General features: G+C 39.5%; 1 long non-coding RNA gene across 2 annotated transcripts in view; it reads right to left on the reverse strand.

Moving 5' to 3' along the window:
• Window positions 1-8,183, reverse strand: part of LOC138843680 (uncharacterized) — a 63,846-nt gene extending 55,663 nt beyond the window's left edge. For both annotated transcript variants that reach the window (XR_011378609.1, XR_011378608.1), the window contains exons 1-2: window positions 8,035-8,183; window positions 7,765-7,885 (exon numbers count right to left, since the gene is read on the reverse strand). This is a non-coding gene — a long non-coding RNA (uncharacterized lncRNA). The remainder of the gene's footprint in view (window positions 1-7,764; window positions 7,886-8,034) is intronic.
• Between the last annotated feature and the right edge of the window lie 3,621 nt (window positions 8,184-11,804).

Genomic DNA, 11,804 nt, shown 5'->3' on the forward strand with positions numbered 1-11,804 from the left:
AGGCATACACAAACAAGTGGGGATGGTCCCAGAACCCTGTGGCAACACAGTACAAGTTAACTGAGTGAGTTGAATTGAGGGGTCTTCAAAGGCAAGCAAATATGGGGACTAAAAGGTGTAAGGGTATACAGAAAAAATATGTTAGATACAATACTGCTAACCATTTATTTCTTTCTGAAATTTTGGAGAGTAAGGAACCACCAGGAGAATTGGGATCACAGCCTTATTATGAGGTAAAGATCTTGTACTAATCTATACTCCCAGTTTTGTTTTTGGACTTCCAGGATTAAGGTGTTGTAGGGATTATTACATAGCTATAAAGTTCTTGGTGATTTTAAGCTGTCTGTTACTGCTTTTACTCCTTATCTGGTGTTTGAATTTAAGGGGTGTTGTCTCTGATGAGGGAAAGAGGGGGCATCTTTAAGATGAATTCATGGGGCCGGCGCCATGGCACAGTAGGTTAATCCTCCACCTGCGGCACCAACATCCCATATGGGCACAGGTTCTAGTCCCAGCTGCTCCCCTTCCAATCTAGCTCTCTGCTGTGGCCTGGGAAAGCAGTAATAGATGGCCCGAGTCCTTGGGCCCCTGCACCCACATGGGAGACCAAGAAGAAGCACCTGGCTCCGGGCTTCGGATCAGCACAGCTCTGGCTGTTGCAGCCATTTAGGGAGTGAACCAATGGATGGAAGGAAGACCTTTCTCTCTGTCTCTCCCTCTCACTGTCTGTAACTACTTCTCAAATAAATAAATAAAATCTTTTTTTTTAAAAAAAAAAGATGAATTCATACCAGTTGGATAATGTTTGCCTTGCCCATTTTTGCTTGACTTGCCTAAACCTCTGAATTAATATCTGCATCTATTAGGGGAAAGCATACAGATTTCCCAGGGGCCATGAGGATGGTTGTTCCTATTCAGAATAAGAGTCCTCTTGTTGGAAGAAATGTTGAGCTCTGTGATATGATTGGGAAGTCATCTGTTAAAACCAAGTTATCCCAGCATCTTAGAGGCTGGGTGAAATATCCAACTAGTGGCTTTCTTGAGCCACCTCTTACAGCCATACTAAGGGAAATGGGGAAGCCTGAATTTGAAAGAAAGACAGAACAGGTGGCTCTATTATCAAGGAGAAAGTCAACTTTCCTTCTTTAACCATTAGGACCACCCAGAGCTCATGAATGCTGATGTTAGGAGCCTGTGGAGAAACTCCAGGCCTCCTCAGTCCTGTTGGGTCATCTGAGAAAGTGCAACTGACTCCAGCATTAGCCTTAGTTTTTTTGGGTCAACCAATCTTCCAATGTTCCCATTACAAATAGAAAAGGGCTTTGAGGGTTTTTTTTTTCTGGTGACAGGCTTGTGGACATTCCTTCTTCAAAGGTCCTGTTCGACGCAGCCATAGCACTTTGGATACCCCTGAGAACCTCTAGGTCAGTGTGACCATTTGGATGCTACCAGAGGTGCAACTTTTTCGTATCCCTTCTCTCTCATTGTTGGGTCTCCTCCTGGTGCTGATTGCAAAAAATTGCAGTGGTGAACTTCAGGAGATTTTCTAACACATTTTTAGGTCCAATAGCTCATTTGCAGCTTTCTTCTGATATCTGAGACTGACTGAATAATAAATTTACCTTTTGGATTGCCTGTCTTACCCTGAGTTGGGAGATAGCAAAGTATATTTGACTAATGCCTGTAGTCTCTGTAAGAAGCTTGAGAGATTTTCCTGAGGGCTCTTATCTATCACAAATAACTTGGAATAACTGAAGGTCTTGGTTCTTCCTCCTCAGTCCCTCTAAGACACAAGCAATGGGATACTTTCTCTTCCAATCATCAATAGGATCATCTAGTTTCATTTAGGATAAGCCTCCTCCTGACTGATAACCTGCTGTCCTACAGGAAATGTGAAACAGGAGTGATAGGCAGAGGGAATGGTGTAGACTGTCAGCAGGGTTCAGAGGGAACAGTAGGGGGCGCAGTTGGAGTCTTGTGGGTAACTACTTTTAAAAGTGCTGGTTCTACTTTACAGCGTTGGCAATGATCTGGCTTATTCTGCAAGGCAAAGAATGCCTGGACATAAGGGATCTCAAACCATTTACCTGTTTTAAGACAAAAGAGATTTCATTGGAGGATGATGATATAATTAATACTTTCCTCTGGGGGCCAAGTGTCTCCATCCTCTACCTTATACACTGGACATACCTTGGTGCAATAAAAGATCAGGCATTTTTTTTTCATTTTTTAAAGATTTATTATTTATTTATTTGAAAGGCAGAGTTACAAAGAGGGAGAGTGAGAGACACAGAGACAGAGAGATATCTTCCATCTGTGATTCGCTCCCAAAGTTGCTACAATAGCCAGTGCTGGGCCAGGATGAAGCCAGGTACCAGGAATGCCATCCATATATCCCATGTGGGTAGCAGGGGCCCAAGTACATGGGATATCATGTGCTACTTTCTCAGGATCATTGCCTGAGAACTGAATCAGAAGTGGAGCAGCCATGACTTGAACCAGTGCTATTATGGGATGCCAGAATCACAGGGTGCAGATTAACTTGTTATACCACAACATTGGCCCCAATGTTTTCTTCAAGATTTGAGGGTCAAAGAATCCCAATTCCTGACAATGCACTTCCACTTCAAAGGAGTGCATGCCGAAGATGGGAAGATGGCCTATTGCCCATGTGGAATGAGAGAACAAGAAACAAAGGCATCCCTAAGTTCTGTCCACTTGCGGCATTTCTCAAGTTCCTCAGCTTCTAGAGAATAACTCTTGGAGCCCATAGCAAAGAAGGGTCAGAGGACAGTAACAAATTATCTTATGTGCACCTCCATCCCTTTCCTGTGTCCCTGAGGTATCAACATTCTTACATCACGTTGTGGCTTGCTATGACTGGAAGGCTAGGATCTGAAACTGGGCCTCCTGAAAGCCTCTCAAAAAGGACTCTGAAACAAATGGTTTGCAAGGAAAGTGAGCTTTCTTAGTGCCAGGGAGATATGACAAGGACAAGAGCAGGAAGAGAGGTTCAGTAGCAGGAAATAAAACTTACCCCAGTGGGGCACCTCTAAAATCTGGGCTATAAAGAGAACCTGCCAAAAGTGGGTCCAAACACAAGAAGTCCCAGGACCAATGTCACCAGGCTAGTAACAGAGATTGTTAGTAAGTACACTTCACCATATCTCTGGGGAGTCAGGCGACCGATGTCTAAGACCACAAGTAGAAGGAACCAGTCATATTAGAGTAGGTACCTAAAGTCTTTTTTGTTGTTGTTTGTTTGTTTTTAGGAGTTAGTAAGTTGCCCCAGAAGAGCCTGATTCCTAGGTCAAGAGAAATTGATGGAGGAAGAATGGAGAAGTTGCAGGGCGAATGGAGTAGCCAGAAGACATGAGGTGAATATGTTATGGATATGAGAGGATAATTGCAAGAAGGTGGTAGAGTAGGAATGAACAGAGAATGGAATGCAAATTTCAGCCCAACAATGTGACGGGCAGTTTGAGTCTGTGTCCCAGTCTAGGAGCCTTCAGGTAATGCCAAAGTGTTGCTCTAGCCTGAAACCTTTAGTTGCTCCAAGGCTTTATCCTAGTCTCACATGTCTCATAGATCTGTGACAGGAAACCGAGGTAGAACAAGATAAACATTCCTAGTGCCAGAAGGCAGAGGAGGGGTTAATGAGGTCTGCAGGAGCAAATCTAATCCCTATAAGACTGGCATCCCCCTCTAATCCCTTTTAACTGGCCAACAGAGGCCCTGTGTTTTGAATTGATAGAGAACTATTGAGAGTAGTATCTCCAAAGGAAAAAAAAAAAAAAGCGTAAGTGGTCTGTCTTTACACACCCTTCTGCCAATCCTGGACAGGCCCCCAAGAAAAGTTCCAGGTTTCTGGAGTTCTAACAGTTCGGCTTTGTGTCTTGTGGCCATGAAGAATGAGAAGCACAGACAAAGAAAGGGAAGCAGAGAGGCAAAGCAGGAGGGGGTCCTTGAACAGGGAAACTATGAATGAAAAGTTGTCTAGGGCTTTACGGTTTTTAGGCTATGAGGAAGTTTGTACAGGGTTTTGTTCGTTGCTCAGTCACTGATGACTTTCTTTTTGCTGGGGAGTGAATATCTGCAGCAGTTGTAACTGCATCCTGTTTTCAGTTTCTCTATCTCATTTTTGAGTATGTGTGTGTGGGGGGGGAGGGTGCGTGTTCTGTTCCAAGTTATCCTGCACATGACACTTAAGTCTCTCTCTGTACATCGGACCTGAGTGTCCTGGTGCCTTTGCTTACCAGACTAGCTGCCTGTGGGTATATCTTAGCTGTCTCCAATATCTATCACACTCACATGTACAAAGGAGAAACAGCATTGGGAAAGAGAAGCAGATGGAAGGCCCTGCTGCTTATACAATGATGTGTGATAAATGGGTTTGCATATCTGACCAATATTTTTGCCCTCTGAAATATCTTTTTGTATGTGTTTTTGAGGGAACCACATATCAAATTTTGAGATAAGATTGTCCTTTTGGGATGACACACATACATGAACTTAGCAGATCTACTCTTGTACCTCTGTAACCAGTACTACAGGGCACAGTGGAGTTCCACCTGAGTGCCTCAAAGCTCCTCTTTCATAAAACTGGCATTTTTTTTTTCTGTTACTACACTTCTCTTACAACAGCTTCAGATAATTTTGGAGTCTTTATTTACCAGGAGACACCTGAAGAATTCTTGAAAACATTCTTGCAAGTATCTGGGAACATCCTTGCATATTTTAATTAAAATACAAATTTGGGCCACAGGTAGTGTAAGACTTCAGATCCTTCTCCGAAAATCTAACACTATCATTTCCTCCTGAATGCCCTTAACTTCAGGGCCTCACTAAGAATAAAGACTCAAAGACAGCAGGAGCTCTATTTACATTGCAGCTTTAAAGATCAAAGTCTTTTGTTTTATTTTTAATTTATGTATGTTTTGATTTATCGAGGTTATTTTTGTTTCATATGGGACTGGGCTAGAAACAAAGTATCCTGTAGTCCTTGGAGATGCCTGAATACTGAATGGCCCCACACTAGGATCCTTTAAGTTGTTTTTGTTCTAATTGCTAGGAACATACATCTCTCAAAGAAATCATCGAACATTTTTAGTAGTGAGCAAGATATTTCATCAACAGAGATAGTTCTACTTGTTGAGAGATGAAACCTCAATTCTTAGTTTATCACAATAAAAGTTTTTTAATTCATATGAAATCAAGTTTACCACAATTGGAGTGGGCAGTCAATCAGGAAATTGGGATAACTTTGTGTCATCCTCATTTAATTTCTCTATTTATTTAGACTCATTTGTTCGAAAGGTAAAGAGACACAGGTTAAGAGAGAGACAGACAAACAGATAGATGGTCAGAGATTTTGCGTGCACTGATTCTCTCCCCAAGTGCCCACAACAGCCAGGGCTGGGATAACTGAAGTCAGTAGCCCAGAGTTCAATCCAGATCTCTCAGATGGGTGGAGGGGCCTAAATGACATCACTGTTGTCTTCTAGGGGCCACATTATTGGCAAGAAGCAGGAATCAGGAGCAGAGTGGGGACTGTTAATCAGAAACTCTGATGTGAGAGGTCAGTGTCCCAAGCATCGTCTTAGTCACTGCTTCTGGGGTGCACTGTGGTGTAGTGGGCTAAGTCTCTGCCTGAAATGCAGGCATCTCATTTGGGTGCCCCAGTTGCTCCTTTGCCAATCCAGCTCTCTGCTTTTGGCCTGGAAAAGCAGTGGAAGATGACCCAAGTACTTGGGCCCCTGCACCCACATGGGAAACCTGGAAGAGGCTCCTGGCTCCTGGCTTCAGGTGGGCTCAGCTCTGATCATAGCAGCCATTTGGGGAGTGAACCAGAGGATGGAAGACCTGTTTCTGTCTCTCCTTCTTGCTGTCTGTAACTCTGACTCTCAAATAAATAAATAAAACCTCTTAAAAAGTTCTGCTTCTGTGCTATCTTAATAAAATGTTTTACAAGTTCTTCCTGGAATTTTACAACTAGTCAACAGGGAAGAACAAGCTAATTGATTGTGAGAATTTTGCATAGCCAAAGTCTAGAAATGGAAAATGCCACTCCATGGGCCAGAAGTTGTCACAGTGTTGTATCTAAATGCAATGGAAGAAAAATCTAGCTGTGCCCTCTGGGGAAAATGACATGACTTTGGTAAACACCAAGCCAGGCTTTGTAACTGCAACAGTTCTCTATTTCGCAATACTGTTTTTCTATTTTGCACAACATATATACACATATCAGAAAGACTTAGTTACCACATATGCTCAAAGTCTAGTTTAAGTCTTGGCTAGTCTCCATCTGATGAAAATGTGGCATTTTTATCCAGTTATCTTAGAATTAAAGTGAGAAGATATCTGCTCCACATTTCCCCCTCATAATTGTGAACATCAACAGAAAATAGCCACCAATTCCCTGTATAGAAATAGATCAAATGGCACAGACATGGCAATAATGCACTCATAAAAGCTGCGTAATCTTACTCAAAGAATTAGAAAAGTTCCTTGATTACAACCTGATTCTAGGGCCAGCATTGTGGCACTGTTGGATAAGCAACTGTGCTGATTTAAGCCCTGGCTTCTCCATTTCTGATTTAGCTACTTTCCAAGGTGCATGGAAAGCAGTGGAAGATGACCCAAGTGTCTGGGCCCCTGCCACTCATGCGGGAAATTCAGATAGAATTCTAGGCTCCTGGCTTCAGCCTGGCTCAACCCTGGTCACTTGGGCCATTTGGAGAGTTAACCAGTGAATGGAGTATTTCTCTCTCTCTCTCTTTCTTCATCCCTCTATCTGCTTCTCGAATAATTAAATAAATCTTAGAAAACTAGAAGCCAATTCTTCTCTTTTAGAGATACACTTTAATAATGCTCTTTGCAAACTCATGCACTTTCTGAAAGATGCTTCCTTTCATGACTGTCTCTGAAATCACTATCAAGGACCATGCTTTCCTTAGCTCCTATATAGTTGTCATAGCCCATCTGTTTCTCTTGCAAATTCAAGAGCTCAAAATTCATATTAAGATTGTTACAGTCAAAGCTGTATTAAGGCTCTAATTTTGTTTGCTTTTGGTAACAGTACTCTTATAAACTTATTAGGCTTGTAATTTGCTCCATGTGAAAGCACCAATCAGAGTTTTTTTCTATGCAGATTCTCATGCTTGGTTCACATCATTTCATTGTCACCTTCATGCCTCCTTCTTCATTTGTGGCTGATCTCTCTAATGCTGTCTGAAATAATAGATGGAATGCCTGCACCCTGAATGTGATCATTTTTATGGGGCAGAAAATTAAAGGTCTTTGCAGCACAAAATCTTTTGCATGTTTAAATCTCTTATTTGAGGTCTGAAGAAGACAGTTTTAACTTACAAGCTTCCAAATTTCTGAATTGTCTACTGCCTGCATATAGAAGATAGAACAAAGGAAATAAAGCACTAGGGCGTAATGAGCTACTGATGCACTGAGCTATTGTCCTCTGACACTTGTAGGATATCTGTCACAGGCAGTTGTCTAAAAAGAACATTTGCATAAGAGATAAACTTTTCATATGCTAAACTTTCTGAAACTTGGATGTTTTTCATCATATCAGTTAGACTATTCTGGCAATACAGGCGTGAAACAGAAAATTTTGTTATAAATTTCTCGACCTAGAGACAAGCTGTCTCTATGTGGGATGTCCTGATTTTTTTTCACTTTCCATGGAAAACATATGGACCAGAGTTTGTATCATTTTGACTTTGTATGCTCAAGATATGGGAGACCTACCAAGCTTTTTTTTTCATATCCTTCCAGATCACTTTTGAAGACTGTCAGCTGCCTGCCCAATACCAGGGGAATCCTCATGACTTCATACTTTCAAGTCTGTAGCGTGAGAAGCCATTTCCTGCTTTGAGAATTCAAAGAATATTATTGTGAGAATTCAGAAATATGTTGCCAAATGCAAGAGTAGAAAATACAGATGAGTCTTGGGACTGGACAGCCATCAGAAACTGGAAAATAATGAGGATCCGAGGCACTATCTGACCCTGGGGTTACCTGGTCTTTGCTCTGCTCCTCCATATGTCAGCTTTATTCTTATCTTCTGCTGACATTTCACCTGCAGTTCTTGGCTGCTGGCAGGACTGCAGTTTCAGAATTTACATTACTTCAATTCAAAGAGGTAGCTCTGAGTGAATCAGACCCTCTCATTTACAATTCCAGAATCTTGGACTGTCCCTTCTAAACTGGAATGTTGGGTATTATAATACAAACATGGCTTCCAGAGGTTCAGATCTATAAAATGGGAGATAAATTCCCATGAAAAAGGCATAGTTGTGGACCAGAGAGATACTTTGAAAGATTTGTATGCTACCTAATAACAACAATGTCCAGGCTAACTGGTACATTCCTATCCAATCTGGATTGATGGCTCATGTCTACATATGAGAGAATAAAGTGGTTCTAATTTATACAAATAAACAGCCATGGAATCAGAGTTCCTATTGTCTAGCTAAGAAAAGGTGGATTTACAATCAGAAGACCTTGTATTGTCTGTGGCTTTGCTGATGCTATACAAATCACATTAGACAAAACATTTAAACTCTTCAGTCCTATATTTTAGTCATACAAATTTTCACTAAGGGTCTCACAGATCCTCTTTATGAATGATAGGATTTTTTTTAATTGAACTGGCTATTTTAACAAAATATTTTTATGAGAACTAACTCTTGCTGTACAGATGGTGATAGTTTTATTTTTTTAAGGTCTCAAACTTCCTTACTGATGGACTGAGTGAAAAAAATATATTCTAAACACCCAGTTCATTAACGTTATGCTACTCCCCACACACTAATCTCAGTGCAAAAGGATTTTTTTCCAAACAGTCACTGATTTCTAAACAATCTTGTAAGAAAAATCCATAAATTAAACCTTAATTCATTATTAAAACCATATTTGTTAAGATCATACTACTGCCAAGTCTGAGAGTGCTATCTACCACAAATGAGATTTTCAAAAATGTGTTTTTAATCACCTTGTTTTCAAAGTACCATCAGCGTCTTATCTGATCTACATGAACGTTGGTACTAATTCATAGACCTCTCAAATGGTTTCTTTCTCTGTATTTTGTTGGTGCTCACACACTGTCTACACACTGTTGTTCCACACACTCTCAACAGGAACTGTTGGAGGAGCAAGTGTGAAGTTGGTGAAGTGGGAGGTATGTCTTCATCTGCACCCATCCTGTAACCCAGCTGGAGGCACAGAGAACAGTGTCTTTCTTGCCCATTCTCAGGTGCCCAGCTGAACCTCAAACTTTTTGGTGATACAAGGCAAGTTGGAAAGGGCTGGAGGTATCTCCCTCACCTTCATGAAAACCAATTTATTTCTCTTGGGTAATATGTTCTCTCAAGTCCTATATTTCAGTAGAACACTTAATTCAAAACAAAATGAGTAATGCTTCTCCCTTGATGGAATCATGTTGCTGCAGGTGTTAAGCCTGAACCAGGTATGTGGGTCCCCTAGGACCCACACTGTATTTTCCTCTTAAAGTTCATCTCTTGCACAGAAGCCAGGATTTTTACTTTCAATCACTGTACAATGCCCTATGCTTATGAAGCTCCCCATACAGATTTTTATGTTCTTTTTTATTGTAATTCCTTTTTCATAATTCCTAGTAGGCACAGATGAGGTGTTTAAATGTCAAGTTTCTGTGAAGAGTGTCTATTACACAGGGATTTATAGCCATGCTTTATGACTCAAATATTCAGTATTTATCATTAAAATAACACTCATTGAAATGTATTGTAATTATTTATTTTCATGTGTAAAATCTCACCAGATAACATAGTTCACTGAGAGAAAATATACCTTATTTTTAGCACATATCTGGTATCTACCAGGTTACCTGGAACATAAAGATTACTGAGTATATTTGTTTTGAATAATGAAATAGTAATCCTTATTTACATTCTGGATAATTAGTAAGTAAACTCCAAGAAGACGATGTTTTGGCCAGGAGAAAACTAAAGTCCCTTAAGAAATTGTGATGTTTAGTTAGAAATTTTTATCTAGTAGCAATGTTTCATTCTTCTGTACTCAGAAAATCATAGCTCAGATACTGATGATTGGCTTTAGGGTTGCTACTAGTGTTAAATACTTGAAAATGCTTTTAGATATTTAATTACCTATCAATTCCTTGGGTAATGGACATTGAACCAACGAGAGCTTTGAATTTTTATCTAGATGCTTGAGAATAATTCACGATGCAATCAATCCTCTTATATTGCTGTTGTGTGTGGAACTCTTCATATCAGTTTTGATTCAACATTTTCTCCTGGGAGGAAGAGAAAAGAAGGCTTGTTGATATAGAGAATGAGTGTATTTGAGAAAAGAAAATCTGTAAAACTATAGAATGATGTCATTTTTTTTAGTTAGCATTAAATATGTGAAATAGCAACTAGAAAAGTGTGTAATGGTTTTTTTTCTAGACTGAAAGGATGTTTAACAATTTAAAATTTTTATGCTCTATTTTATTAGCAGGTAGTTGCAATTACCTTCTCTCATCTCAATATTTTTCCTGTTAAGGAAAAAAAAAGAAAAAAATTCTGTCAATTGTCACACTTTTAGCTTAAACATTGATGCTGTCTTGATTAGACATTATGAAGATCACTATTGTTACATACACTCTGGTGTACTTAACTATTTTAGTTTGTAACTATGATAATTTGGGATTACTTCTAGTTCTGTAGTAATTTATATAGTCTACTTTCAAAATCAAACTAATTTTTCTCTAGTTACCTCCCAAAAAATGCTAATTCTCAAACCCTGCAATTTAGGAAAAAGGGTCAAATATCTTAGCATGAGGTGTTTGTGTTGAAATCTTAAGATTGTGGTCAAGTGTAGTAGTGTAGTTCATTTATTGCTTTCCTGTCTTTATGGACTTCTTGGGCTGTCTTTAATTGCTGAAGAAGTTGGGTGCTTTGTTGTACTACTGATGAGCTACAGGTGATATTTAGATGTGGGACCAACTGAAAATATAGGTATTATGGTGCTTAAAAAATTAAAATTACAGTTGTTAAGTTTGATGAATGAAGCTGCAAGAGTAGGAACTGGCTGCTTCTTATTTTTTAATTTATTTAGTTAAGTGCACTAATAAAGAAATAGAACATTGGATTTTTTTTCACTTTTGGTTGTCTAACTGTTAATAACAATTTTTTGTCCGTTTGTATTTTCTTTCATTCTTGTTTCTTAAAGTGCAGTCCTTGGACCAGCAGCAAAAGCATCATTTGAAACTTGTGAACTTGTTAGAAATTCAGTTTTCCATACTCCATCCCAGATTTACAGAAGCTTTGGTGGTGAGACCTTGGACTCTCTTTAATCAAGTTCTTTAGGTGTTCTGATAATCTGTACTACAATGTGAGAGTCACTGTTGTAGTTTGTTTTTAAGCTTTTGCCTTTAATTGCTATGTTGTTTTGTATCATTTGAATCTTCTCCAGTTTTATTGTGTAATTTTTCTTCAAAAGTCACATGTTGTCACAAATGGCATATTATACTAGTCAAAATGGGAAAAAAAAATTCTGCTCAGGCTTAAGGTGAGGTATATAGACTCCATTATCTGTTCTACTTAATATGACTGGTTTAGATCTGTAATTGATGCACAGTTATTCTTAAGTGTTGAAAATTAACTGAAATGTGATCCCTGTTGAACATGGTGGTGGGAATGGGAGAGGGAAGAGATGTACAATTTGGGACATGCTCAGGCTGACTTGCCCCAAGTGGTGGAGTTGGAAGCATACCAGGGGATTCCAATTCAATCCCATCAAGG

The sequence above is a fragment of the Oryctolagus cuniculus genome, chromosome 9 (assembly GCF_964237555.1).
Source record: "Oryctolagus cuniculus chromosome 9, mOryCun1.1, whole genome shotgun sequence".
Lineage (NCBI taxonomy): Eukaryota > Metazoa > Chordata > Mammalia > Lagomorpha > Leporidae > Oryctolagus > Oryctolagus cuniculus.